This window comes from Mustela putorius, unplaced genomic scaffold, assembly GCF_011764305.1.
Source record: "Mustela putorius furo isolate JIRA1106 unplaced genomic scaffold, ASM1176430v1.1 tig00003962_pilon_pilon_pilon, whole genome shotgun sequence".
Taxonomy (NCBI): Eukaryota; Metazoa; Chordata; class Mammalia; order Carnivora; family Mustelidae; genus Mustela; species Mustela putorius.
The window spans coordinates 17,253,571-17,280,430 of NW_025422106.1; the positions used below are offsets into that span (position 1 = coordinate 17,253,571).

At 47.0% G+C, this 26,860-nt stretch overlaps 1 protein-coding gene and 1 long non-coding RNA gene across 2 annotated transcripts in view; one reads left to right on the forward strand and one right to left on the reverse strand.

Annotated features, from left to right (window-relative positions):
- ASIC2 (acid sensing ion channel subunit 2) overlaps positions 1–26,860 on the forward strand; it is a 962,539-nt gene that overhangs the window by 58,488 nt on the left and 877,191 nt on the right. The gene's annotated exons all lie outside the window — the stretch shown is intronic.
- LOC106005316 lies at positions 7,296–13,429 on the reverse strand. Its single transcript, XR_001178575.2, has 3 exons — positions 13,122–13,429; positions 10,867–11,203; positions 7,296–8,442 (listed from the first exon to the last, which is right to left on the reverse strand). It is a non-coding gene; the product is annotated as an uncharacterized LOC106005316 (long non-coding RNA).

Here is a 26,860-nt window from a genome sequence, read left to right on the forward strand (position 1 = left end):
TGGCGAGTCACAGTGAGACCTGCGCGAGGGCAAGTGCCGTGTCTCTCCTCAGCAGCACTGAACTTCCAACCCTAGCACTTTCCAGAGAGCTGGGTTTTTGTACCTACTGGCTAAGCAAGTGACTGACGTCTGGCTACTGAGCGTGGGCTATAGGGAGAAAGACGGGCCTATCCCTGTAGACTCCTGCCTTCAGAACGTTCTTCCTGTGGGAGGAGCCAAGCATGGAGTAGAGGAAGGAGCACAGGTGTGGAGTCAGGCTGTCCCGGGTTGGAAGGCCCCTGTGACTGGTGCAGATGCTTCCAGGTGCTAAGCGAGTCTCAGCCGAAAAGCGGCAGCAGGGACAATGCTGGCCGGTGCAGGAAGGGCCGAGGGCAGGGCCTGGGATATGGAAGCGCTCAGTGAGTGGCCATGCTGAGGACACAGTTGGGAAGTTGCCAGGGCATAGTCCTGCCTGGGGCCGACGGCTGGGCTGGATCAGGGATGCCTTGGCATGGGTCGGGGAGCGGGCCTAGGCGTTTTCAGAAGTCCACAGCCCAAGGAGCAAAAGACTGACAATGCCGTGAGCTTTATCACAAAACTGAGTCTGTTCCATTGAAAGGGCGAGCCTTTCATGTGAGATTTTCTTCCTTAGGACTCTTCTTTGGTGTAAAAATGTGGTTGTTTTGTGATATGATGATGAGATTAGAAAGCTTTAAAAATACATTCTTTTTTTTTTTTTTTTTAAAGATTTTATTTATTTATTTGACAGACAGAGATCACAAGTAGGCAGAGAGGCAGGCAGAGAGAGAGGAAGGGAAGCAGGCTCGCTGCTGAGCAGAGAGCCCGGTGCGGGGCTCGATCTCAGGACCCTGAGATCATGACCCGAGCTGAAGGCAGAGGCCTTAACCCTCTGAGCCACCCAGGCGCCCCTAAAAATACATTCTTGCCTGGCAAAATAAACATGTCTGCAGCCCAGAGCTAGTCCTCCATTAAAAAACAAAACAAAACAAAAAAAAACCCCAAAAAACAGAATTCTGTCCCTGGAATCCCAATGGCTAGAGAGTACCAGTGTTGCTGAATCCAGCATTGCTCTCATCTCTGGGAGGTAGAGCAGAGGAGGAGCAGAGGTAACAGAGACCTCTGTAGGCCTAGACCTCAAGACAGCAAGAAGGACTTGGATGTGGCCTTTAAACATGGGAGGGTTTATATTGGTGGATGAAAATGTGTGGGTGTTCTAGACACAGCTGGAGCAGACCCACCTACGGGCCAGCTGTGCTAAGGGGTTGAAGTGGAGAGTTTGCGTTACAGAGCAGCAGAAGACGAAAGCTAGAAACCCACTGAGGCCTCTTCAGCAGGGGCGTGCCATTCTGAAAACGGGATTAAGTAGGGAAGTAGCTAATTTATGGAGCGCCTATAATTATTTCTACTACTAGCCACATAGTAGAACTGTGGAACTATTAACCCCCCCCCCCAAAATTATAGAGAGGAATGTGGAGGCTCATAGAGATAAAACAAGGCATCAGGGGTCATATAACTAGTAAGTGGCAGAACGAAGATCCTAGCAGGGATGAGATAAGATGAGAGCAATGCCGGCTTCAGCAACATTGGTACTCTCTAGCCATCGGGAGTCCAGGGACAGAATTCTGGGACAGAGCTGGAGGACCAGCTCTGGGCCGCAAACATGTTTATTTTGCCAGGCAAGAATGTATTTTTAAAGCCTGCCTTCTAATCTCAACATCATACCACAAAACAAATGTGTTCAGATTCAAGAAGTTTTGAGAACGAGAGGTTGATAATTTTGGGGAAAGCAATAAAACAAATCTTGATGGGGAAAGTGGTAGGGCTTGAGGGCCAAGAGGGGGAGCCCAATGGAGTTAGAGGCTGCATTCCCTCCCTTTGGGATGAACTTTGGCCCGATGGGTTCTAGATCCCATCCGATGGTTCCTTTGTGGTAGAGAGCTAAGGTCTTCTTTATGCTGCTTCTGTTATTTCTAGGGAATGTATATGCACGGTAGCCAGCACAGTGTCTGAATGGACACTTAACAGCCAGTAGACCCCATCTTCCTACTATGACAGCTGGATATTGGTTCTCCAATTGGTGTGTCAATAAACATCTGTCACCCCACTTATTGTTTCACAATAAGCATCTGTTAGTAGGCCTGGGGTGCCTCGAGGAAAATTAGATTTTTAACAAGCTCTTAAGGGGGTTCTGGTGCATTTGGTCCCTGGGCCATACTCAGAGAAGCTCTGGTCCAGAGATAGGCATCTCCTCCTGGGTTTTATGCCAGTAATTCCAGTTGATGCCACCAGAAGGGGCTGGGCAAAGCTTTCCCTGGGTTCAGGGAACCAAGACAATATTCTTGGGCTCTTTTTAGTCTTCCTTCACTTTGGAGAGGAAGGAACCTCGAAGGAGCAGGTAGGGGAGACAATGTGGTTGTTCTAGCTGGTTCTGGACAAAGGCCTATAAAAGCTGTCCAACCTACCCCGTCACTGGCATCAGCAAGAGAAGACAACTGTGAGGCTGAAGAGCCATGGGCTGCCCTCCTGAGGCCTGCTTTGTTGCCAACACGCTCCATGATCTTGGACAGGACATGTTCCAGTATCTGAGAAACGAAGGGGTTGTTGCTGGGAACGCTAAGGTGCCTGGAGTTCCTGAGGCATTTGCTAACCCTCCCTGTTTCCTTCTACCGGCCCCGAGGCCAGACCCTCCCGGTTGCCCATCCTTGTCTCTCTACATACCTCTCAGGCTGATGTCCATTTGTGGGCCCAGTGGGGGCCTCGCTTCCCTATTGAAAAGTTCGAGAAGCTGACTATGTGTGGTCTCCGGGGCCAGCTTGCCAACATGGAGTTTGTTCTCTTTTCTCAACCATTGGGACCGTTGGAGAGGCAGTTTTGGTGTGTTTTGATTTTCAGGCCAGGTCAGCTGGGCTGCTGTTGCCCATGGTCAAGGAATCAGGGTGCACCCAGAAGCCACACTGCATGACTCTGAGGGTGCAAATGACTTTGCTGTCAGTGGGAATAGTGCCCCCCTCCCCCAGAGCTTGTGTGGTAGCCATCTAGAGGGAGTCCGATGATAAGCCTTCCCTCTCTTGTCTTCCATCCAAGAAGCTGGAAATTTCCCTGGAGGTTCTAATGCAGGGGAGATGGTTTTCAGTTCTGTGTGGAGCCAGAGATCAGAGCCTTTTCAGAGCAATGCAGCCTCTCCCATTCCTTTCCTGACCCCGGGCCTAGATGTGACCTGACAACACAGAAAGCCAGGGCAGCAAACCCTTAGGTCTGTCCATGCCCAGTCTGCCTCACACAACTCTGGAGGCTTCTCCTTACATCCCACACTCCTGTCTCTCACCCGCCTCAGCCTGCTGCCTGCCCTGGGATATTCCAACCTCCTGTTTGGGTGTCAACTCTGTGTTAGGTATGTGGGTGCGCATAGCAGCAAGACATGGCCGTACCTAAAAGGAGTTGACAGACAGTTGGGGAAACCAGCAGGAAACCCAGTAATTCTGGTTGGCCATGAGAAGGCACTGGTGGGGACGTGGAAGGTCCAGTGGGGCAGCAGGAGAAGCCCCCGATTTACCAGGGAGACTGGTAAGCCTTCCCTGAGAAGAGGGGCCCTGGGATTGAGACTTAGAAGGTGAAGTAGGACAAGAAGGGAGGAAGGAGGGGGCATTCCAGGCAGTGGGAATAGCATGGATGATGACTAGGAGGCCAGGGAGAGCTGAGGGCTTGGCAAACCACACGTTGCTTAGTATGACTGAGATGAAAGTCACATGGGCTGGGTGTTGGGGGTGCGGGTGGACAGGGAATAGGAAGTGGCCAGAGAGCCAAAGCAAGACAGGGCCTGTATTCCATGCAGAGTGGTAAGAATTTCTATCCTGAAAACCGTGGGGACCTGCTGAAGAATTTTGAGCAGGAAAGTGACATGATCAGAATCGCATTTTAGAAATATCACACTCTGGTGGAAATGCAGAGAATCAGCTAAAGGGAGGGAAGAACAAGGACCGAATGAGCAGCCAGGTGGTGACTGCAGACTTCAGGTGAGCGGTGCGGAGATGATAAAGGAGCCCTGAGGGCCATCCTAACTCCCTTACCTTGACCCTGGTCAGGGAGACGGCTTCCTGCCCTTCCCTGGTGGGCAGCCATGGGAGGGGCACTTCCTGAGGTAGCCTGTGCTTCTCTGGGAGTCTGGGGTACAAACTGTGGGGCGCTGCTTCCCCATGTGGACTGCTTTGCCAGAGGAGCAAGAACCTCTGGGAAACTCTGCTCCCAGGCCTGAGCTCCTGCCCATACAGGTGAGAGGCACCATGAGTGCTGGGGGCTGGTCGCCTTCTCCCTGGTTCTAGAGCCCCTTCCCCACGTTTCTATGGCAATCCCTTCACTTTGCTTTCTTCCTTCCTGCTTTGCAGATTGTCTCCCAGCACCTCCAGGGGTGCTAAGGAAGGGAGCTAATTACCTTGCTATAAATACCAGCCAGGATGAGTTCCTAGGGCCCCAGACCTGGCTTCTCTTTCTCTGTGTCTCTGCTGGGTTGGGCAGTAGTGGGTAGGTGGCGTCTACACAGCAGTGCACCCACACGTTTGTTCCCCCTCTCACTGCTGGGCTTGGCTGTGCTTACCTTTTCCCCAGGGAACTGCACAGCAGACAGAGCAGAAATAAATGGCAGCCGTCACAGAGGCCCAGGCACCATGCTAGGCTCTGGGAATCTGGGGATGGACCAGAGCCTGGCTCCGCTTTCAAGGAACTCTCTTCCCTGAGAAGAAGCAGTTCCCACAGGAATAGGGAGGAGCCCTAAGTCTGCCTGCAGGAGGAGGGGAGGGCTTCATGGAGGAGGTGGCAGGTGTAGCTGAACCCTGAAAGAGCTGGTGGGCTGGAGAGGGCGTGGAACAGCAGAAAAAGAGACTTGTGAACATGAAGGGGAGTAGAGCTGGCCCTCCGTGGTGCCAAGGGCTGGGGACTTCCTGGAGGAAGGAAGGATTTGGGTCCCAAAGTGCAGCTAGGACATGGCTCAGAAAGTCCTTGTGTGCAGTTCTGGGGTCACTGGCAGCCATGGGAGGCTTTTCAGTGGCCTCCCTGTGGCCTGGTCTGATGCTTAGGAAGATCACTCCAGAAAGAGGCTGGGGCACCCTCCCTCTGGTCACTTAGCTTCATTATCTCAAAAAGGCATGCTTCCGGCTGCTCCAAAGGAGGTGATGGCAATGGGTAAGGCATTACAATGAGGACACAATTAACATCTCACAAACAGAGCAGAAATGCATACACCTCCCTGGGAGAGTAGAATTATGCTCAAGGGGGAGGGAGAAAAAAAAAAAAAACCACCTTTCCCCTAATAGCAATCTGCCTTTCATTAGTTCAGACAGTGAAGGCTGCATTGCTGTGTGTGTGTGTGTGTGTGTGTGTGTGTGTGTGTTATATGGCAACCGTCTCCAGGCAGAGCAGAGCCAGGAGGAGCGCAGGTTCTGAAGACTTTCAATCAGTCCGAAAGCTTAGCCAGACAAAACATCTCGGTTGCCGGCTTCACAGCCTCGGCGGGTGCCTCCGGGAGAGGGTATGACGTGGGCAAACATTCCCTCTGGTGATGCTGGCGACTTGAGCGTGGGGGGGGGGGTTGCTGGATGGCAGGACAGGTGCGGGAGATGGGGAAGGGCCCTGAACGTTGGACTCAGGGACTGTGGCTGCGGGAAAGGGAGGAGGCAGGGAAGGCGAACCTACAAGCAGCGGACTCCTGGGCTTCTGCCCTTTCGCCCAGAGAGGCACCACGGGCTTTGTCCAGCGTGCACGCCTCCGATAACACTGAGGAAGGAGAAGAGCCAGGCCCCGGAGCCAGAGGGCCTAGATCCGAATCCCAGGCACTTCCTTATTCCCAGTGTGATCCTGGACAGCTTACGTCATGTCTCTGGGGCTCAGTGCCTTATGGATTCCAGCGTCAGCAGGAGGATAAATGAGTCAGCCCACGGAAGATGCCTGCCTGCAGAACTGGTTCGTGGTAGGGGCTGACCTTAGGGCCCTGGTCCCACTCCTACGTGGGGTACAGCGGGGTACAGTGGGAGATGCAGGCAGTGCACGTTCTAGATCCCAAGCCCACCATATGTGAGCAAGCCAGCTGCCAGCTCCAGCATTTCATTTTCCAGCCTTCCTCCTCTGCCTTTCCTGCTCTTCTTCCCTCACTGTCTGACTCTATAGGGCCACGGATGGCAAAGCCTCAGGGAGGGAGCAAGAGACTTTGTTCTCATGCTCTGGAAGTCCAAAGGTGCCCTTTGGGCTCTGGTCCTGCTCCAGACAAAGTGCATGGGACAGGGGAAACACACAGAACAGGAGGACCACTTACAAAGTGCGTGCCCACATGGCTCATCTCCACCACGAACACCTACAACACCTATCGAGGTGTTCAGAAGTACAGCTCTAGGCGCTCATGGTAGTGAATAAAACAGACAAAAGCATCCCTGCTCTGGAGATCGACTGGCCATAAGCAATACACAGGACCCAGGGTAGAGAAGAAGGCAGAAAGTGACAAGAGGGAAGAGAAACCAGGGGGCGTGGAAGTAGGCGGCAAGGGGAAACTGTGGGATGAGTGGCAGTTTCAAACAGGGCGGGGGCGGGGCAGCATTTGAGTAGAGGCTTGAGAGAGGGAAGGATGTTGGGAGGAAGGGCATGTAGGGCACAGGGAACAGTCAATGCAAAGGCTCTGAGGAAGGTGTATGACTGGCATGCTCAAGGAATAGCAAGAAGGCCTGCTGGCTGAGAGGAGCCCTGGGGAGAACAGCAGGAGAGATCACACCGAGACAGGGGCTAGAGTAGACGGGCTCCTGTGATGTCTCCATATCATGCCACGGATACAGCCAGGGCTTGGGACGGGCTCATGGTGACCAACTCCCTTCCCCTTGGAACATTTGTATTTAAAAAATATTCCATATATTGGGGATCAGTGTAGGATATTATTTAAATAAAGACATTTGCAGCTTAAGAAGCCTTTGAAATTGACTACTTAAGTCTTGTGCCAGTGGGGAGACAGAGCCTCAGAAAGGACAAGCGGCTTGCTCAAGGTCACACAGCCAATTCAGTGGAAGAAATGGAACTCAGAATTTGGGCCTTTGGAGAGGACACTTTTTTTTTTTTTTTTTAAGATTTTATTTATTTATTAGAGCATGACTGGGATGGAAGGGCAGAGGGAGAGGGAGAAGCAGGCTCCCTTCTGAGCAGGGTTCTCCATGCAGGGCTCCATCCCAGGACTCTGGGATCATGACCTGAGCCGAAGGCAGACGCTTAACCGACTTGAGCCACCCAGGTGCCCTGACCCTTTCTGTTATTTCTGTTATCTGTGTCCAAGCCCTGGGAGGCCTTGGGAGGTGGCCTGAGGCACACAGTCCACACAGGGCTGTGGCCGCTGGATCCCCAGATTCTCACTCTGCAGCTTGCTCAGCCTGTGCAACTTTGCCCTTTCGTGCACACATGTGGTCCTTCTCAGTGTAGCTTCTACCTCCTTTAAAAAGCCACCCCCTGCTTCCTAGAGCCAGGAGTGAATCCTCCGTGAGGTGGTATAGGAGCTCTGAAACAAGTCTCATGGTTTCCCTAAGTCCGTGTTTCCGGCTCTGTAAGTGCTGAGACGAGATGCCTACTTGCAAGGTTTAGGCTGGAATGGAGTTCCCTAATATATGGAATATTCTGGAATACGGTCTGGCACAGGAGAAGTGGTCGATGCATGTTTATTAAGTAAATAAATCACAACAGCCTTTGGAGAAGTGCTCTCCCAAGGACCTCCTAGCCTTCTCTGCAAGGAGGAGACCCTAAGGCAGAGTGGTCCATCCCTTGTGTCTTAAAATAAACAAGATCCAGGTTCGAATCAAATTTCCTAACGTACCAGGACCTCAGTGTTTACATCTTTCAAATGGAAATAGTCAGGAAAATTTAGGATTCTTGGAAGGGATTATAGTAGCACGTCCCTAGCACCCCCTGAGATGGGGCCACCTTGGGGCTGCGGAGATCCTAGGCAGTGATTCTCAGCCTTGTGTATGGCAGTCAGCTGGAAGGCTTGTGGAAACCTAGATTGCTTGTTCCCGCCCCCCAGAGTTTCCTATTCAGCGGGTCCGAGATAGAGCCTGAGACTTTGCATTTCCAGCAAGTTTCCAGGTGATGTGGCGTCGCCCGTGGTGAGAGCAGTCTTGAGAACCAGTGTCTTAAACAAGATGATTGTTGTGGGAAGAGAAGGAAGTGAAGATGATGCATGGTCTTGATGGGCAGGCCGTCCAGATGGAGAGATGCGGCCCTACAGGGAGGTTTGTACTCTGGGCTGTGGGTCAGCTGACATCGTCACACACCTGGGTGGCCAGCTGCTCTCCCTTGAGCTCCCCCGTACGCCCTGAGATTCATAGTCCGACAGAGATGCAGCCAACCGAGAACTTCCCCTTCCTCGCTCCCACTCCGGTTTCTTCCAGCTGGGTACCTTCTGGCCTCTGGATAGACTGAAGGAGACTGAAATGTTAAAGGAGGTAATGTTAAAGGAGGTAAGCAAGAAAGCAGAAAACCAAATAGAGAGGAAGCCAACATCAGCATTTCTAGGTTTGGAACCCTTCCCATAATTTCTCAGAGAGAGCTATCATCCTGGGAGCATTGTGAGTGCCTAGTACTTTATGACGATCCCATGAAAGTGGATCCTTTGTCTGCTACACAACAAAATCCGTAGACTTAAGCCTGGCATTCAGACCCTGCTTGACTTGGGTCCCAGCCGTCCTAGCCAACCGTTAGATACCTAGCTCTCCCTGCCTCCTGTGTTTTCTTCCTATCTTTTGGCTCTCTCAATTCCTTCCAGCTGAATTGTCCTCCGTCTGATAAGGCCCTCACAAAATCCATCTCTGTTTTCGTTATTCTAAGTCAGGGTTTGGCAGACCACAGCCTGTGGGCCCGATGCTGCAGCCCTTCGCCTGTTTTTGTAAATAAAGTTTTATTGGAACATAGACACACCCGTTCATTTCTGTATCATCTGTGTCTGGTGTTGTGCTGCAAGGACATAACTCAGCAGTTACAACAGGGACACGTGGTGGGCAAAGTGTAAGTTATTTGCTATCTGGCTCTTAATAGAAAACGAATGTTGGACACTGTTCCAAATGCAATATCGCTTCCTCAGGGACACCTTATGGATCCCACCCATTTACATTCTGTCACATTCCCCTGACACCTCCCAGTTCTTTGCCCTATGATTTTGTTGCCCTATCTTTTCTTGTTGAATCTGTCGACACTGCAGTCTCTTGAGATCCCAAAGTTTGGTGCCAGGGCCCATGAAGTTTACATTAAAAGATTATTTCTTAAAGTCATCCATAAGGCTCCCAAAGTGGGATGCAAATCTCAGTGTCCAGGAGTAGAAAGAGGGTCAATTTCTTGAGGACCTATAATGGCTGGAGAGGAATTGTCCATCACATAAAGATTTTAGAAAAGATTCTAGCAGTTTATGCAATACAATCCTCCTTTGTAAGTAAGTAAATAAATATGTAAATGAATTAATTAAGAAGGCTAGCAGGAAATATGCAAAATTTTTATTCCTCTCTGGGTAGAGGGTTATGGGTGAGTTTCATTTTGTTATTTTATTAGTTTATGTATTTTTCATATAAAGGATCTATTGCTCAGAACCAGAGGGAGAACGGCAAGTTATTAAAACACGAGCAGCTAGCTCTGTCCTGGCTTCAGCACATTCTAAAGGTACGGCCTTAAAAAGTCATCGCGCCTCAGTTTCCTGATCTGTAAAATATGGGACCAGCCGGCTGTCTCTGCAGGGTTGTTGGACTGAATGTTGAGATTCCCCCAACAGGCTGCAAAATGCCCTTGTCCCCAACAGGCTGCTGCAGCAGCTGGGCCCTGGTGGTGGCTTGGGGGTATCTGGGAGCTCCCAGAGATGGAGTTGGCCCCTTGAGGTGGAAGGGGAGCTGTGATGCAGCAGAGCCTTGCCAGAGCTAGCGGCAAGTTCAGGTGCAGCCCACGCTCTCACCGTCGGGATTCAGGATGCCTGCCCAGGACGGGGTCTCTCCCGGAAGCCTCCAGCTTCATTTGGCCCAATACCCAGTGGCTCATGTATTTCATTTTCACCCTGTACTAGCTGCACTCGCCAGAGTGGCCTGGTGCCTGCCCTTCCCCACCTCCCAGCCTGGCCTGTTTTCTCACTGTTTCTGTGCCGTCTGTGCCTGCTGTCTTCTTGTTCCTTCGAAATCACACCTTCAGACTTCCACCGAGGTTTATTTTTTATTTTTTTCTTTACCAGCATCTTTCTGCTCCTTTCTCTCTTCCCTGACTTGCTGAAGATAATGTCTTTGCCTGAGACCAAAAGCAATGATTTTCTGTCCCTTCCTTCTTTCTCTTCTTCTTTGTTTGTAAATATCCTTATTGTCCCTTTTACCCCTGATGATCAAGGTCAGTTACGGGAGGCCAGAGTAGACGAAGGAGATCCGCTGTTAGAGGCTGGTAAGCTGGTCTCAGGTGGTGGAGTGGCAGCTGGGGAGATGTGGATGGGTTGGGATGGAAAGAATCGTACTCATGGGAGTTACATATGGGGACGATGAGGCCCAACAGGGCCTGTGGCAAGGCCCCAAGGTCATGCATCAACCAAATGATGGGTCAGGGAGTCCAGGTCTATGTTCTCCTAGGTCCTGGGCATACCCCGATACCTGGAGCGATCACTTGTCCACCACCCCACCTCCCTATGCTGTGTGCTCTCTAGGGACACAGAGATGTTTGCCTCATCCCAGGCCCCCACCCTCAGAGGGGTGAGGAAGACAACAGAAAAGAAAGAGCAGGAGGGAGGGGGCAAGGCTACCAACGTGTCCGGGTTTGCCTGGAGGAAAGGGTCTCCTGGGATGCAGGAGGACATTCAGGGCTGACACCAGGACAATCCCAGGAAGAACTGGTCACCTTGGCAGAAGGACAAGAGATGTCCATCTCTGGAACCTCCAGTAGCCTCCAAAAGCCTCTTGGCCGGCAAGGGAACTGGCTGCTAGATGTCAGAAAGGACACCCGTCCTCTCCCTTCCCCTTTTCTTCCTCCATCAGTCGTGGACTTGGCACCTGCCCACAAGATCTTAGAGTCAAAGGAAGGACTGATCCGAAAACTCAGGGCGGAGGATGGCGGGATCCATCCTCTGTGAGGACAACATCTCCGTCCTGCACACCTGGGCCAGATCGGACCTGTAGCCTCTCCCTCTCTCATTCTTCTTTAACGAATGCTTCCACTTCTGGTCTTATTGTTGAACCTGAAATAGAGTTGTTAGATTATAAAGGTAAGCAATCTATGGAGATTTTTTTAAAGAAATGAAGCAATACAAAATATGTAATAGAGAAAGTGGATTATCTTCAGATAAACCTACCTCCTGGACTCTTGAATGGGTATTTCTGGTGAAACATCCAGAAAGCTAATTTCACCCATCTCTCTATCTAGTTATTCGTATATCATATTGCATATTACATATGCATATTCTATTAAAAATGGGACTGTATTATATTACTTTGTAGTATGGATTTTCATTCAGTAACATATGAACCGTTTCATGTAAGTCTTTTAGAGAGTCCCCTCTCCTTTTGTAATGAAAACATAGTGTTCTATAGTGTGCATGTGCCTTAATTTATCTAATTAATCCTATGTGTGAGGACAGTGGGGTTATTTCCATTCTAAAAAACAATTATAAATAGCCTTTTGTGTGTTTGTGCAATAGTCTCCTTTGGGTAATTTTTTAGAAATAAATCCGTGGGTCCAAATACATTCGTACTTAAAATTGTGATATAGTATGCTCTCTAAAAAGTCTATTCTACACTTGATCTTAGCCAAAAAGGCCGAGAAGCAATTAAAAAAAAAAAGTCTATTCCAATATATGTTCTCACTAACAGTCTCTGAGACCGCTCTCCTATCTCCCAATTAGGCTTGGGTATTACTGATCTCCATCATTTGCTGATCTGATGAGTAAAAAAAAAAAAAGTTTTTTAAGAATTTGCTTTTCCTTGAATTTCAGTGGAAAAAAAAATCTTTTCACCTGTCTGTTGACTGTTTGTATTTCTTTCCTCAGTTTCTTTTCTCTGAAGTTGGTACTTGTGTATGTTCAGGACTCTGTATATCCAGTTATCACTACAAAGACGTTCAGAGAACAAGTCGTGTCTGCTTTAGTACTTATTCTACCCCAGAAATATTTATTAGTTTTGTACTCAGTACTGCGTGTGGGTTTGTGTGGAGTTAGAAGTATAACGTTAAGTTTCCATTTTAGAGAGAGGCACGTACGCACCTAAGCCCAGAGCCTCGAGGACACAACTGGCTCTTACAGCGGTCTGAGAACCACTGCAGCCAGTCTTCAGGTTCTGAATTGGAATCCTTGGTGGTGTTGCTTTAATTCTCTTGGCATTGAGGTTAGACATACAGGTTTGTTTCAGATCTGGGGTTTGGTAAATAATCCTACCTATAACCAAGGAATTAAAGTCATCATGAACTGTTTTTATTTTTGTTTTTGTTTGTTTGTTTCTTTTGTTGTGTTTTGTTTTTTGGGATGGGGAAGGTGGTTTTGTTGACATTTTCTGGTTTCAAGTGCCCTGGAAACTATGCCAAACCAGTGATTTGCATCCTTACCTCCACCCCAAGGCAGTCTACTTGGCCCCTTCCACAGACTTCCTAGAACTTTGAAGAACACGGGACGTAATGATCATTGAAGTCCCAGCCGGTTCCTCTGTCTCTGTGACTCAACTATTCATTTGGAAAGGTGTCGTCATGGCAGAAGCAGTGCCTGTCCTTGAAGCACTTGCAGCTGAGGACCCTCTGTGAAATGTCTTGGCAGCCTACACGGAAGGATTTCAGCTAACGAGGAAAGTTGGCTCTCCACTCAAGAATGACATCTTCACATCTACCAGCATCAGTGGTTCCCAGCCCAGGCCACACATTAGAATCACCGGGGGAGCTTTAAAAAAAAAAAAATACGGTTCCCGAGTCCCCACTCCAAGAGGTTCTGATTCAGTAGGTCTGGCATGAGGCCCAGGCAACAGTGTTTTGTAAGAACTCCCCAGGTGATTCTAATGTGTGGCCAGGGCTTGGAACCACTGGCCTGTGCAGCTCACTGGGGTGTGTGTGTGTGTGTGTGTGTGTGTGTGTGTGTGTGTGTGTGTGTGTTTCATGGAGATGAAGAGCTTAATTACCTGGTGGTTCAGGATTGTTGCCTGTGTTGGCCACAGTGTTGTCTCCACGGTCTGTCGTCTCCTTAAATCCTTCAAGGGTAGTGATCTTGACTTCAAACTTGAGATTTTCATCTCCTCGGCCAGGCCTGCTTTAGTCACTGTTCTGTGGCTAGGAGAGGAGTGTAGACTCCGATTCCCGGAGCTCAGACACCGGATCTATGGTTCAGCTCTTATAGGACCTTGGGAGGAAAAAGTCAACCTCTGCATGCCTCTGTTTCTTCACCTAAAGTCATGGCCAGCACTCGTACTATCTCAAGGGTATCGGTGGATTAAATCCATTTCTTGTAGGCGAGGGGGCCATAGTAAGCACTCCCAAGACCTTATTCTCACCACTTGAGAGAGGAAACTCTCCGAACAAGCGGTTCTCTAGAATTTTCGATCTCATAGCTCTTTTCTTGCTCTCCTCTAAGCTTTTCTACTCTTCCCATTCCCTTTGTTTGCCTCTTCATTGCCTGCCTTCTCTTTCTCAGAAGGCACTGTAGGCAAAACCCTCCCTCATTCCAGCAGCCTGGTTGTGAACGGTTGCTCTGAACAGCAAGCAGCCTGTCAGAAGAGTTCCCCCCGAGGTCTTTCTCACTTGGGAAGCAGCAGAGAGGGAAGTGTATGGGCTTTGGAAACAGATGGAAAATGGTCTGAGTCTTTTTTTTCAGGCATTTACTGGCGGGCAAGGTCCTTCATGTTACCGAGTACCACTTTCCCCTTCTGTGAAATGCAGGCTGTGGTACTTACCTCGCAGGTGGCTGCAGGGAAATTCAAAGGATGTGCCTAGTGAGGTACATGCTAAGTGCTCAGTGGGCCTGAAGCCACCGCATGGAGTCCATGGAGAACCAGCTGGGTCTGCTCCCCTTCCCTCCCATGTCATCTACCTTCATTCCTACAAAGGAGTCAGGGGCATCCCTGTTCTCTAAAGACACAAGAGGAACTCTTAATACCTTACCCCCGGGATCTGCAGAGTCTGTTGATCTGGGAGGAGAAAGGGGTTTTAAGGGCAGGATCCCAAGGCCTGCTGTCCATCTGTGAATGGAGCAGCAAGTCCCACAGGGATGGAAGTCTGACCTGAAGATTCATTCATCCTAATCATGCTTGTCATCCCTGAAGCCATCCATTTCACAGTGGGTGCTCCTGGGAATGAGGGTCACAGAGACAAGAGGATGAGGCAGAAGATCTCGACTCACAAGCAGTTCCTCCAAACTCTATTGCTTCGTCTCTAGATAGCTGTAATCTACAGCTGGTAAACCAGACCAGGCAATTGTGAGGTGACACAGGCAGCAGCATGCTGTGAGTTCTAGAAGGCTGTGCTGCTCTGTATGATTAGACCCCTGAAGAAGACGTGGAGATGGATCTTCTATAGGCAGTGTCTAAAAGCTCAGAGTCTAACTAGAAGGTGACATGTATAGAACTGATTCAAATCTACGATAAAAAGTTAAAAAAAGATGTAAAATAAATATAGAGTTTGGAAATATGTGATTTTCAGGTGAGGGAACCTGAGAAGTATTCCTAGACTGGAAGACAGCTGCATTAGCCTTTGAAGAAAAGGTGGGATTTGGCCATGCACTGAGGAATAGAGAGGTGTGTGTGTGTGTGTGTCCCCATCTGTCTTTGATAGAGAGATCTGTCATGGCTCCTGGAGGAGGTGGTGGGAGTCAAGCTACCATGGAGTGTGGAGAAGTAGAAAGAATGCTGGGTTTGCAATCAAGCAAACATTGGTTCTGTCTGGCATTTTCAAATTATCCTGCACAGTGCATTGTGAGGTTCTCATTTCAAGCCACACTCACTCATATTCATACTCTCAGCAATCATTTATGTATTCAGAAACATTTTTAAAGAGATTTTGTTTATTTGAGAGAGAGAGAATGAGCTGGGTGGGGAGGGGCAAAGGGAGAGGGAGAAACAGACTCCCTGCTGAGCAGGGAGCCTGAGGCTAGGCTCCATCCCAGAACCGGGATCATGACCAGAGCCAAACGCAGACATTTAACTGACTGAGGCACCCAGGGGCCCCATCTTAGCAACCATTTAATTGCTGCATCTTGTCAGTTCTCATTTCCATATGGCTCCTGAAGTTTTACCTTCCACTCCCTTCCATTCCTCTTGCCAAGCACTAATCCTACCCCTAACTGCAGCCAGAATCCATCACCCTCTTGGTTTGGAGCCTTGCTTCCTCACCTCTAGTTGCCTCCTGCCTGCAGGTTTCTTTCTCTTGTATTCCCCTCCCCTCTTGCAGCCTCTGCGTTGCCAGTCTTTCTAAAATACATACCTGATCATGCCCTTCTCCTGCTAGAACTCCAGTGATGGCTTGCACCATAGCCAGAAGAGCAAGTCGGGTCATCACACAGGCCCTACCTACATCTACTACCAAACAACCTCTCACTGGCGTAAGCAGCAGTCAACTTTGCCCCATCCCATGTCCAGATATGTTCCATACGGGCTTCTTTGCTTGGAATGTTTTTTCCAACATCTCCTTTGGGGAGATCTTTTATTTAATTATCTTTCAAGGCTCCATTTAGACTTCCTCTCTTCTGAGAAGTCTTTTCTGATTTGCCTTAGAATATTAACAAAGAGTATATCCAACTCTCCTGGGACTGACTTACATGTCTAGGTGAGCCTTTGTGAAGGCCATGCCCATGACTTACCTGTCTCCACAGAGTTGTAGAGGTGTCGCTCAGGTGCAAGTGTAGGGCCTGGCATGAACTAGGTGCTTAATAAAAGCTTAGTGGTTCAATGAATTAATATATGCATAGGAAGTTTTTATTAATAGCAAGAACCCTCACCCATGCTTCCACTGGGAAGCAAAAAAGAGTCAGCTAATACACATTGATTACCTGTCTAATCTACTCTTTGACATTTTCCCCAAGGTATTTAAATGATTCATCACTGTATTCAAAAGTTTAAAATCCTTTGGAGTGAGTTTTCACAAGAATGGGTTGTTTCCCAAGATATTTAAATTATTCATCAGTGTATTCCAAAGTTTGAAATCCTTTATAGTGAGTTTTCACAAGAATGGGTTGTTTAACCTCAAGACACCAGCAGACCCCAGATGAGGTTGAGAAACTCCGTATACCCTGGGATTTTTGCAATGTGAGGAGAAGACAAAGGTCGCAGATATTCACGGAGGACTTGTAGGATACTGAATTCAGTAGAGGAATTGAAAGAAGCAAAAAAGATGGCTCCATATTGGATATTAAAAATAAAAGGCAACTGAATGAATCTGAGGATTTAATTGACTTCATCTAATGATTTATGACTGGCAGCATCCCGCCTAGCAAACAGAAAAGTGCGCCAGAGCTGTGCAAAATGGAAGGGTTTTAGGGGCTGAAAGGTGAAGAAAAAGGAAGTTCTAACCAAAGGTGGATTGTTTCAGGCAAGGTCAAATTCCCTTGAGGGAAACTGGAGATCTATCAGGCAGATGACCTTACTAGTACCCAGCAGGTAAGTCCAGATTGACTAGTTAAAGGTCACATTCCTGGGGAAGGTGGAACTGCAATTATGTTAGGTATTATGTCTTGGTTGGCTGACATGGGGCTTAGCACAAGTGACTCCATTTTGGATCTATTGTTTCTTTGTTAACAGGGTCAATCTATTGACTGTTTGCCTTGTGTGGACCCTTGATTTGTATTATTGATCTGCTTGGTTATTCAAGAGCAGGTTCTTTACTTTTCAGATTTTGTAGCCATAGGTTTCAACTCAATCAGGCATAGACAGTGTCTGAATTGGATTTCCTCATGCTGTGATTCCACGTCCATGGAACACATTGCTTATCAAGCCATCATTCCTTCCTGCCTGCTAACCCTGAATACGGTCTCATAATCTTCCTTTGCACAGTGTTCTAGGTTGCTATTACTAATTTACCAGAGTAAATAAATTACTATGAAATAAAATCCATTTTCCATCTCTCTACCAGACTGTGAGGCATTTTTAGGGAGAAGTCTAGATCTGGGCAAGGTAGAAGATGCATACAAAGGTAACAGCAAGTCTGCCTTATCCCTGAGCTCTAACCTCCAACTGCCTGCTTACTGTCTACACTTAGATTACTCATGCATTGCCGAAGGAAACCCTTGGATGCCCTCTAACGTCTTCCTCTTTCCCCACCTTCCCAATTTCAGTAAAATACCCCCAATATGCAACCAGTTTAGTCAAGCTAGTCATTTTTGATGCCTCCATTTCTCTTACCGCCACACTTATTTCACCAATTACTGATTGTGTTCATTAATACATATTTCAATACATATCCATACATATTTCAAAATCTGCTCCCTTCCACTCTTGCTATAATCCTTCCCCAAGGTAAGCCATCATAATCTCTCTCCTTAAGTATTGCAATTGCCTCAGAACTGGTTTTCTTGCCACCATTCCTCTCCACTCTATTCACAATACTTTTAAAAAAGTAGAAATTAATTGCACCCCTAGGTATTTTTTCAAGAGAAACAAAAACATAAGTCCCTGGAATGGATTGTACCACATTCATAGCAGGTTTATTCACAATGGCTCCAAATTGGAAACAACCCAAATGTCTATCAACCAGTTAATTGACAAACATATTGTTTATTTATACAATAGAATACTAATCAGCCCCCAAAGCAGAAAAAAAAAAAACAAACTACTGATACACAGAAACGGATGAATTTCAAAAACATGTTGAGTGAAAGAAGTCGGACATAAGAAAATAATACTATATGAATTCATGAATATAGCCTTTTAGAACAAGCAAAACAAATCTAAGATGAGAAGTTAAAATAGGGTCACCTGGGTGGCTCAGTGGGTTAAGCATCTGCCTTTGGCTCAGGTCATGATTCCAGGGTCCTGGGACTGACTGCCACTTTGGGCTTCTTGCTCAGCAGGGATCCTGCTTCTCCCTCTCCCTCTGCAGCTCCCCCAGCTTGTGCTCTCTCTTTCTCTCTCTCTTTCTGTTAAATAAATAAATAAAATATAATTTTTTTAAAAAGTTAAAAACTGCCATTACCTCTTAAGGTGGGGAACTGGTGGGCTTTGATTGTGAAGGGAACATGAAGGAACTTTCTGGGAAGATCAAAGTGTTCTGTGATAAGAATGTGAATTTCATTTGTCAAAATAATATAGCTTAGATTCATTGTAAGTGAATTTTACCTTTAAAAGAAAAATAGAACTGTAAAAATAACAATAAACAAGTGGGACGGCAGGGAGTGGGTGGAAATATGGATGATATAAGAATGAAGAAATGCTGAAAATTGTTGAATCTGGACGATGGGTTCATGGGGGGTCATTATACTATTTTGGTTACTTTGTATACATTTGAAATTTTCTATAACAAAATGTTATTTTAAAGCATAAATCAAATCTTTTCTCTTTATAGTTTAAAACTCTGTAATGGGTTCCTATTGCATATAGGAAAAAAGCAAAACTGTATTCCATGATACATATGGTCCTCTCCCATCTAACTGTTGCCTACTTCATCTTATCTTCCTCTCGCCTCCCTTACTTTGCCCTCGTCCCACTGAACTGGGAGATACCAAAGCATGCCAATATTTTTCCAAATGTGGGACTTTGGGATGCATCCTTTCTTCTAATGGACTTCTATCCTCTCACTTTCACTTCTCATCCTTCACGTCTTCAGGAAGTCCTCCCAGCTGATCTAGTTTGGTTGCTTGTCTCCTCCCTAGAAAAACAGACTTTGTGAAGACAGGCATAATGCCGTTCTCAGTTGTCATTTGATACTGACTTCTTAAAACCGTGTCTCATTTCCCGTTTTGTGAGTCTTCATGCACCAACTATTTCCTCTCCTGGAGCCCCGGGGTGAAGTGTGTTCTTTTGCTTCGCTCAGATCAGCACCATGGCCAGCAGCAATTTTGGCGGTTGTGCAGTTGGAACAAATAATCAGATAGGACATGATAGGTATTTTGGTGTGTTTTGGAATCTAAAGGCAAATATGTCTGTGTGAGATGAAACTGGGAGACCTTAGGAAGGTGAGCACCCAAATGGGGTGCTGCTGGTGTGGGTCCGGCAGCCCGACCTTGTACCGGACACAATCTGGGAAGGGGTATGTCCCCCTTTCCCCACTCATTGCTTGGAAAGTGCCCTGTCCTATAAGCCAGAAAGTGCAAATTTTGTCCAAACTCTGCGCCAAACAGGCTTCATGACTCCGGGCAAGTAACAGCCTCTTTGACCTTTGGTTTCTTCATGCTTAAAATGGGCTCTCCATTGATATCAGTGTTTCCCAAACAAAACCATGCTATAGGCCATAGATGAGTGGGAACAATGAGGAGCAAAGAGGGAAAGGGATGAGTGAAGTGCAAACACTATCAATGAAGCAAGAGGTAGAGATGCAATGGAAATCATTTAGCTAATCGATGCATTATCTGCTGTTAGCAAACTGGACTAAAGAGCACCAGAGATTATTTACAGAGCCACTGTTCTGTGGGAGGAACATCTGATTTACTCCTGTGCAGGTCCAAGGCGCATACAACTTGCACTATACAAGAAGATCTGCTCTGTGTCCTTTGCCCTTGTTGTGTGTTGTCTCCTAGCTTGGGAAAAATAATGATATGGGGATAGAGTTCCTGTAGGGACTTAGTCCTTGTCAGAGACTGATAGAGGAAGTTTTTTGGGCAGTTTTATAGAGAGAAGAGTACACCATCATCCACTTAATCTATCAAACTTGTCTTTAACTCATTTCGAGTCACTAGACCGTGAAGGTGGCCCTCATCCGCAGCCAGCGTTTGTGTGTACTTAACCAGGCAGGCTCTAGAACCCAACAGCCTGGGTTTAAATAATTCATTTTCTCACCCCTGTGTTGCTTGAGTTTGATCTCGTTACTTAACTTCTCTGTATCTCAGTTTTCTTCTTTTATTTAATATTTCTAAATTAAATACGACGTGTCACCTAGGGTCGTTGGGCAGATAATGTGGCAAAATGCATGTAAAATGCTTAGCACACAATCTGGCGGACAGTATGTACTCAATAAATGTCACCATTATTGATATCACTGATACTGTTGGATGTTGCCTAAATGGTGGTAATCAAGACTTTGGCTCTGTTTAGAAGCTGGGAAAACATTTAGTCCTCTTCAAAAAGCTGTATTTACCAGGAAGGGTAACACAAGCAACAATAAACAACTGGCACCCAGCTTTGCACATTCAGAGCCACATAATGGCGTGAGGCACCAGCTAAGGCATGGGATGGTATTTGCGTTGTCTTTGGCACCAGGAGCTCTTAGAGGGCCTGATTTTTATGAGTGTGTGGAATGCCTTGTGGACACATTAAACTTAATATATGATCATAATAACTATGGAGCCGCCAGCCTGAGACCGAGGCAGCAACCCAGGAGAGCAAGATTAGGAAGCATAAAGCATGAGAAGGGAATGTTATTTCGCAGGGGGTGAGTTGAGGTTGAGACAGAAGGGGTTGGGGAATAAAGAGCAGAGGCTGTGGTGAGTGGTTGGGAATGGCAAGCCCTGCAGAGGACTTCATCCATCACGATCTGGGCCCAGTACATGAGAACTAAGTGTATGATAGGAATAGACATGGGAGAGGCAGGTAGAGGGGAAGAAAGAAGAGGGAGAGAAAAATGAGATTATACGCAGCAGCATTGTGTTGGGTACAGATGATGAGGAGGTGACCGGCATTTGTCTATGTGGTCCTGTTTGCACAGTCTATGATCCAAAGTTTGGATTTAGGACAGCAGAAGTTTCTGTTACTCTCCAGTAGACTCGGACTTGTCATCCACAGTATTTCCAGGGTTGGGATTTTTCAGAGGATCCTAGTGCCAGTACATCCTGGTTACAGGAATGAGGTCTACAGGGGAAAGGTCTTAGCATTTTGATCTCTGAGGTTATAAAACTGAAGATAAGGGGTGGTGGAAAATGCCACATAGAGGGACAATGGGAGGATTTCAAATGTTTCATGGCCCAGAGGCAATACGATCTGGAAGGATCAATGGACATTTGTCAGCCAGATATTTTTCACCTCGTAATAGGCTTGGATTTGCACAGAGCCATTTGCTTCCAGGAAGGAATGGACAAATGAATGAACGAATGAATGAACAAACGAACAAACGAATGAACAAACGAAGGAAAGAATGAATAAATTAAGAATGGGAACCAGGACATGACCTGCCACCCATCTCTCCTCTCTAAATGCTGAGCAAAATATATTCATGTAACTGGAAGCCAGATTTTTTCAGAGTACAGTTTTATTCAAAGTTAATGTAGATATCTAGCCCCAGAAGGAATAATGAACACACATACACACACACACACATACACTTACATGTACACACATTCTATCCAGAAACTACTGAGTATTTAAAAATTGATCCTGAGGATTCCAAACTTTGTATAGATTCTCTTACTCCTTAGCTTGGAAAGATGCCTTAGCCTCAAGGGAATCATCCTTCATTTTTCCAATTTATTCATTTAACCGGTATCCACTGAGTTGCTCATGAAATGCCCAACATTGTGTCAGGTTCAGAAAAATAAAAAAATGAAGGGGGTGTGCACCTTCACATCCAGCAGGCATGCAATCTCCTTGAGTCTCTTATAAGGAGAGTAGATCTATCCAATGTGAAAATGACAGATAGCCTTCACTGATACAGGATCTTCGCCATTCATACGGCGATCTCACACACATGGTCTCCTCTGATCCTCAGATCCCCAGTCCCGTTTCGCAGGAGAAGACTAGGAGGGAGGCTGCAACGAACCCAAAGAGGTACAGCTTATAAATGGCAGAGCCAGGCCCCATGCAAGTGTTCTGATAACAGATCCTGTGCGTTACCCACTGCTCCATGACTGCTCCAGGCTGCCAGGCTCTGGCGCTGGTGGAACGTTTGGATTCACTAAAGGGAGAAGAGCTAAGGGGATTAGCAAGAAGTCACACATCGCCAGTTTGCTTGATGCCATGAAGCTCCTCCGAGAAAGGGATTAGTCGTGATGTTGCCAGTATAAAGCAAATTTCTCTCTCCTCCGCTGTTCTCGGGAATTTGGCTTTCCTGGATAAAGCTACCTACACCCAAGAATGGCAGGAAAGTGATCGCACAATAAGGCATCCCAATCTGGGGTGTGTGTTTCCCTCCCCCCAGTCAGGAGCAGAGAGAGCAGGTTTGATTTATGGGAATAAACATCCATGTGCGAGGCCCGGCCCCAGCCCGTCTCATCTCAAGCAGTCATTTAGACATCAACAGGCTGCCCTGCCCTGGAGAGAGAGAGGAGGAGCTGGGTGATCTCTGGTGTGTGCGAGATGGTGAACACAGCTTGCTTATGCTCCCATCGAGTCTGTGAGCTCCTTGATGCTGGGGGACATGGATTCGCACTTGCTTCTCTTCTCCTCCTTGACCACACATAGAATGGGGGGGGGCTCAAAAAGGTCTTTTGTGTTTCATGGAGTAGCAACTAAACATGGAGGTCAATTTTAGGAGGATTAAAACCTATAAATGAGCAGAAATTCCCCTACCTGGGACAAGACTGCCCCGATCTCTGCATTTTATGTTTTTTTTTTTTTAATATTTTATTAGCATGAGAGAGCAAGCAAGTGACAGAGAGCACAAGCAGGTGAGGGTAGAAGCAGAAGCAGTCTCTCCGTTGAGCAGGGAGCCCGATGCTGGGCTCAATCCCAGGGCATCTGGGATCATGACTTGAGCTGAAGGCAGATTCTTAATGGACTGAACCATCCAGAGTCCCCTGGGTTTTATGGTTATTACATTCAGATTAAGCAGAGGAGACTGTAGGATCCTGTACAGCCAAGCAGGGTCGTGAGTCACCACGTCAGACCTCACAGCCAGAGTAGCAGGCCTTTTGGCCACCTCATCAGTATCAAAGACCTGACATTTCTACCGCGGCAGCCCCGAGCTGTGCGTGCATTTGCAGTCATGAAAAATAGTTCTGTTCTCTGCCCTTTCCCGACTTGGTGACAAATAATCTGTACCACAATTTACACATTTCCTGGCAATCATAAACTCTTGTCTCACGAGGGCAAAGAAGCCAGGTTACATTCTCTCCTTTTTCTTTCTGGGTCCCTTCTTTGCCTTCCAGGGCTCAGGCACATGGAAAATTTCCCGTGCTCCATTTCGGGATGGAGGTCCAGAGTGTGGTCATGATTTCAAAATCTTTGCCTATTTGTAATATGTATCTTTTCTAGTTTTTTCAGACATTTTCCAGAAGCTGAGCACTGTTACGTGTGGGAGCCTCAGAGAGTTGGGGCCTTGATTCTGCTCTCACCTGTCCAGGAGGCAGGCAGATAGACAGAAAATCTCAAATCATGAAAAAACGTGCTCTTTAAGGCCCAAGATGGGCATAGAAGAGGAAGTAATGATCTCCATGAGGCTGGTTTTCTGGGGGTTATCAGAATGGGATTCCTGGAGGAGGTAAATTCTCTCCTGAATTTTAAAGGATGAGCAGAACAGATCAGATGAATAAGGGCAGAGAGCGGGACTTCTGGTTGCAAGGAATTGCATGTTTTATGGCATTTGGATATAAAATATTACAGATCGGATGGAGGGCAGTTTAGAGTTGTATGACTGTTGGATCTGACTGGAGGGTAGAAAGACAGCATCATCAAGGTGCTTGTGAGCCCTGTTGGAGAGGAAGGCGAGATTGGGCAGTAGTTGGGGGGCCAAGGAGAGGTGGGAAGCAGAAATGGGTTATGCGAGGGCAGGGTGGATGGTACACTGGAGAAGGATAAGCTACACGGCAGGCATCTGCCCTGGGGGCCAAAACCTTGTCCCATTTGGATCTGGGTCCATCCAGGGAGGGCTCCACCACCATCCTGAAGTCTCATTCTCTATAAAAATATTTACCACGGCCTTTACCTAAATAGTTTCCTTCTCTTAGGATATCATAGAACATGATGCACCTATTAGGAGAGACCACTATGGCCACACTGTCTCCTCTCTAGAACTATTGAAATTGTATTGGATTTGTATGGTGAAGCAGACTGCCAAGTGCAATGGAGGTGGGCTCCTGTGAGCGTGCCTGCAACATGGAATGGTGCCCACTGTTCTGCTGGTCCAGAGTCCCCACTTCAAGACAGCACCAACAAGCCATCTCTTACCTGCCCAGCATCCTGGTGGGAGTGTTTTCACGTAGAACATTCCCCACCCTCACCCCCTATGAATTCAGCCTATGCAAGAATTCTCATGAGCTGGGAGGAAAAGGAGCCATGGTCCAGATTTATGGGTGAAGAAATTGAGCTAGAGGAGTTAAGTAATATGTCCAGAGTCACTGAGCTGTCAAGTGTCAGAACTGAGACTTAGACCCAGGTCTTCTGATTTCATATCCCCATACCAAAAGGCAGGACTTTTCAGGTTAAAAAAAGGGGGGTGGTTATGAGATGATGGCATGATGGGGGATGGAGAGGCTCAAGTGGTGACAGAAATAAATCAGGAAGAATAGAATATTTATTGAGTGTCTAGGATCCATTCTATTGCATACCACTGTCTCTTCTTGGAAGCTATGGAGTCCCATTTTCTTATTTGAAAATGGGGGAATCTTAAGCCCAAAGAGGTGATACAATGTGCTTGTGGTCATACGAGCTAGTAGGTTTTGAGTTTATTTCTATGAACCAAATTTTAGAATGAAGGAGAAAAATAATGTAGCAAGCTCAAGAGAGAGAATGGCAAGAGATCTCAAAATCATGACACTGGGGAAGAGCTAAGGGAAAAAAGAAGATTTATCTGGGGAGAGAGAGCTCAGAATAGAGATGTCACTAGGCATATGCTGTGTGTGGCCCTGAGGAAGATCCAGAAATCAAAGTATGGCTACTCCTGATGGATGGACTTTGGTTTACTGTAGGAGAAGACTTTCTAGGAGTGAAAGCCATAGCAAACTAGAGCTGTGGCATTGGCACATAGTGAGCTCTCTGGCTTTGGAGGGGTTCAAAATCTTGGTAGAGATACTGTGTATGATTTAAGCATTATTTGAGGTTGAGTAATGGTTCTTTCTAACCTGGAAAATTTTAGATTCTCATCCATCATTCATTGATTCCCCAGAACATAAATTCACACCAAGTGGGGACCATGCTTGTTTCTTTCACTACCTTATCTCCAGTTCCTAGAATATTACCTGACACAGGAGAAATGCAGACTCAGAGCTGAGGCAGAGGTATGAAAAAGTGAGTAGAAGTACACAAACCCCATGACACAGAGGCTCAGAAGAGGCACACTGTCACTTCGGCTGCATTTGAGTGGACGAAGCAGGTCGGCGGGGCAGCCTTGATTCAGAGAGAGTGGGAAAACAGACTTCACCTCTTGGTGGAAAGAGCTACAGTCATATCTCAAAGGGCACGAATGTAGGCAGAGGTGGGAAATTAAGATGTACACAATCTAGCTATGCTAGTCTTCCTTTAAGAGAGGCTGGGAAGGTCTTCTCAGGTGCTCCCCTACATGACTTACCTGATCTTGACCCTCCAAAAATAGGTTGTTCTGAGGTTTCACGGGGCAGCACTGAAGCCTTACAGATAGGAGTATGAGCAAAAAGGGACATCAGAAAAAATACTCAAGACATAGGGTGAGGATGAGGGCAAGGAAGGGAGTAACAGAAGATACACAATTCTGATTTCTCACTGATTCATTCTTCATCTGTAGTCAAGCCACACTGCCCTTGGCTTTCTGTTACCCACTCTGATTCAGGACAATTTATTCAATCTCTACTTTTCTCATCTCTATTTCCCTTTCCCTTCACCTGCAAAGTTCCCAGAGCTGGCTGGGTGGGGATACTGTGGCAGGAGTTACATGAAGAGAGAAATAGAGTATGTCAAGAATACAGCACAGATCAAAGCCAGGGCCAGGATGGTTGGGGGGTTGTTGAGTTAAAATTGTAGAAAGGGATTCAAGGATGTTGCAACGTGAAGGTTTATGGTGAACGTCATGGTGGGTATCTATGGTCTAGATGCTTTAAGGTCTTTGAGAGTAGAGACTGGGTCTGTTTTCTTCATTAATGCATACTCCGTTCCTATATAGAGCAGGTGACCATTAAGCGTGTGTCGAATCCATGGATGTATATGTGCATGAATGACCTGATGATAGTTAGGACTGGGAGCTACATTCAGTTTAGAGGATGGTTAGAAGAGTGGGGTCTGGGGTCTTGCAGATCTCAGTCTAAATACCAGCTCTACCACTTATTAGGTGTAATTTCTCTGGTCTTTAGTTTTCTCATCTGGAAGAATGGGCCATAATAAGTATGACCTGAATAGTTCTTTAAAGGGACTCAGCATATTGAACTGGACAGCCCAATGGATGGCATGGAGAGTTCTTGAAAATGGGTAGCTATTAATATTGGGAGTGGTGGGTTTGAAGCATGTAAGTGGGTCAGCTGGGAGCAAACCCAACAGACATAGTTCTAGAAGGGACACTGACTCCTCAGGCCCAGAAGAACAGACTTGAGCCTGTGCTACTTTTTTTCAACAAAGACAACAAAATCACCCATAGAAACATGATTAACAACACAACAGCTTCTGCTTTTCTAAGCCCCAGATGCTGTGTTTCCCATTCAGGACTACACAAAGCCATTTGTTTCCATGGTTTTCCATCTCTGGTACTTTGAGTGAGGGGTGGGGACTCATGGGGAGAGGAGGGAAGCATGGAAAATAATTGGGCATTTATGAGTGAAATTTCACTCCCTCCACGTTTGGAACCAAGCTGGCTCCGAGCCCTTGTTGGAGGGACATCTGCATGGACTCAGCCAACCAGCATTGGCTAGTTCCTGTGACAACACATCCCATGACAGTGAAATGTCTTTGCA